Here is a 3475-nt window from a genome sequence, read left to right as displayed (position 1 = left end):
ATCTTGCCTGATTCTAAGAAGCAATGACTAATTCAGATTTCGTTCTCATCCATAAGTCCATGTTCTTCTACTGTAAAACTCTGTTTTCTGAAATTAGAAGACTGGAAATTACAAAGTCTTCATTTAAAATCCCATCAAGCTGTAAGTTAAGGAAAGGGGAAAAAAAATCTCCACTTTCGCCACCGTCCCTAGATTCTTCACTACACAAACAGGGCTACCAATTCATTTTGAGAAGATGCTGAACTAAATTCTTTGGTTTCTTTATCCACTCTGGGAAATGTGAACACTAACCAGACATCTGACGATATCAACGAACTTTACTTTTTAAGAGACAAGGTCTCGTTCTGTTGCCCAGGGTGAAGTGCAGTGACGTGTTCATAGCTCACTGCAGCCTCAAACTGCTGGGTTCAAGCAGCCCTTATATCTCATCCTCCAGGACCACAGGGACATGCCAGCACACCCAACAATTGTTAACTTTTCTTGAAGAGTGACAATGGTGTGTTCAAAAGGAAAAGGACGTTGCTTAATATTTATAGAGCTTCAATTTTACAAGAGGAAAAGGGTTCTTGAGACTGATTGCACAAAAATGTGAATGTACTTAACACTACTAAACTGTACACTTAGAAACTGTTAAGATCGTAATTTTATGCTATGTGTATTTTACCACAATATTCAAAAAAGGAAAGAGATATATTTAGGGATAAATTATATGTCTAGGTTTGATCTAAAATAATCCATGGTGGGGTAGAGGTTACAGAAAAAACAAAACTAACTATTAAAGCTCAGTGATAGGTATATGGGGGTTCATTATACTAGCCTCTGCTTTTATATGTTTGAAGTTCCAAAATAAAGTTTTAAAAATGGCTTAGCCCAACCAAAAAATATTTTTCACTTTACTAACAGGTTGCTTTGCTCTTACGTTAAAAATAAAAAGCATCCTATTTTTTGAATGCTAGCAGCCCTAAGACCTGCTTTACCTTTTGCAGTTCTAGAAGGGACATGCTTCTCAAACTTGAAAGTGCATTTGAGTCACCTTGGGATCCTGTGGAAATGCAGTTTCTCCTCAGTGAGGCTTGGGTGGGGCCTGAAATGCTACACTTCAAACAAGCTCCCCCAGGTGCTGCCTCACTGGTCCCATATTGAGGAACAAGGCAACAGGGGACTCAAAGGCTGCAAGTATTTGCAAGGGGAGAATCTAGCAAGGCTTTATTTAAATTGCATATCTGGGGACTAGAAGAGCACCAACACTGCTCCTCCGTTCTGGAAAAAAGTCTCCTGACTCCTTTGCACCCCAGCACCAGGCATCACTATTCACTTAGTGAGAACCTCTAAAATGGACAGCATCATACAAAAGCATCCTAGCAATCAGCTTTATTCCTTCAGGACCAGCCTTACACACCTAAACTCCTTAAATAGCCATGAAAATCTAATGCCCTGAAAGATTCTGCTCCTCAATCTATTAAGTAATGACTAAGCCAAAGAAACACATCCAGAGACCAAAGTGCAGAGGCCCAGGCAAGAGCTGGGAATCATTAACAAACTACAGGAAGGTTAAACGCAGAATATCTTAGAAGCTCTAGTAAATTCCATTAAATGAAGAAATAACATTCATTGAAGCATGCACGCTCCTAAGCAACCATCAACATCTCTGAAGAATCAAAAGAATTTCTACCCGTAGAAAATCTTATCCACAAAATACAGTTATTTCCTCTCAAGTTTTATGGTTGTCAGGTTGACTTAACCAAAGTCTTCTGTCCTCACAGAAATGCTCTATTATCTGCTAGACTATGAATGCCCGCAGGACAGGGATTATCACTGACGATTCTTAAGCTCTTACCATAGGATCACACAGCTCCCGTTTATTGTGCTTTCGAGGTGAGCACAAAGTAGTTTATATGACTTATTTCACCTAAAACACTCCGTCACTATTTTATTTATTGGGTCTTTACTCACTAAATCCCTCCCCTGTTCGCAAGTACTTTTCCTAAAATGTTAATTCTTAGCTTCTTCCAGCAGAATGATGTAAAGGAGCAGGTGCTACACTCTTTGACCTATGAACTCCAGACCCAAGCTCTCTAGAGTCCAAGGGACTCTACCACCTCTACCAGCTCAAATCATGCCCCTTACGGTTCACATAGGAATGACAGAGAGCCAACCACTAGGAGGAGCATGGAAAGAACCCACTCAAGTTCCTGCCTTCCGCAAGCACGCAATCCAGTGGAAAGGCCACCAGGCAGAAAGAGTAGAATCTATGTATGATTTATTCAACAGATACACACACACACATATATAGGTAGTTCAGGCAGGCAGAGGAAACCCTTCTGACAAAAGGGTTAAGGAGTTCTCTTATGACGATGGTTTTGGGGCTGGACCTGCAAAGAGTACTTATAACACATCAACAAGGGGAAAAATGAACTAAGACACTGAAGCCTGTAAGAACAGACTAGAGAGTAGCTTGGAATGGCTGGAATGCACAGACCCAGACAGCAGGAACTCCTGGCAGAAAAGAATTCAATGGGCTGGCTATGAAAAGAAGCCATTTTGCTCTGAAGCACTAACTTTGCAATTAATACTTCATTTTTACCTGAGAGTGTTATTCTTTTTAAAAAGTCTTATTGTACCTAGTTCCAGCAGCATCTCCTTGAGGCTGCAGCCTGTAGGGAAATTACAAGATACTTGCCCAGGCCAGGTCCTACCTCTGCTGGCCCTAGAGTTTATCACAGGAAGATTTTTTTTTTTTTAATGTACAAATACAGTTTCTAGAGGCTTGTTCAGGGTGACTCTCAAGCCCAAGCCAAAATACCTAACAAAGAAGACAAATGCATGTATGCAGAGTATAAAGATGTAAAAAGTGTTTTATGAATTATTTGTAAAGCCTGCAACATAACAATAAAACATTATAACTCTTATCACTGCTGGGATTAAACTCAGTCCAACAACCTCCAATATAAGAGAATTAAGGTCCTGAACACCCACATCCAGAGTCAACACTTAGTTTAACAAAATAAAACAACAAAAGTGTTGCTTAGTTAGTAAAAAAAAAAAAAAATCCAAGGACGGACATCAGAAATGACTTCACTGTGAAATACGTATTTCAAGAAATAAGAAATGTCTAATGCCATTTCTGAAACTACAGCTAGTCAGAGAAAAAAAAAATCTTTTTATTTATTCCCAGAATAATAGAAACAAGAACCAAGGGCAACCTTTTCTTGACATACTTCTGGTGTTTCTGGAAAAATCTCTTCACGGAATAAACAGTGCAGCATGTCCCTGCTTCCCTCACAGAACAGGTATGTAGGATCATTTTCAGTATATAAAACGAGTTAACGGTAATAAGCAAACAGAAATTCTCATCATTATGTAGATGATCTATCTGCACTGATCACAGATGCCAGGGGAAAGTCCCAACATAAATAAAAAGACTAAGAAGGTTTTTTCCTGGTATTTTCAATGCGATATACTTAGGGAAATCATA

The 3475-nt window shown here is 39.3% G+C and overlaps 1 protein-coding gene across 1 annotated transcript in view; it reads right to left on the bottom strand.

Annotated features, from left to right (window-relative positions):
- MB21D2 (Mab-21 domain containing 2) overlaps positions 1-3475 on the bottom strand; it is a 120443-nt gene that overhangs the window by 90065 nt on the left and 26903 nt on the right. The gene's annotated exons all lie outside the window — the stretch shown is intronic.

This window comes from Colobus angolensis, unplaced genomic scaffold, assembly GCF_000951035.1.
Source record: "Colobus angolensis palliatus isolate OR3802 unplaced genomic scaffold, Cang.pa_1.0 Scaffold54, whole genome shotgun sequence".
Taxonomy (NCBI): Eukaryota; Metazoa; Chordata; class Mammalia; order Primates; family Cercopithecidae; genus Colobus; species Colobus angolensis.
The sequence above is the reverse complement of the archived record's forward strand: the minus strand, read 5'-3'. Positions and strand labels throughout refer to the sequence as shown.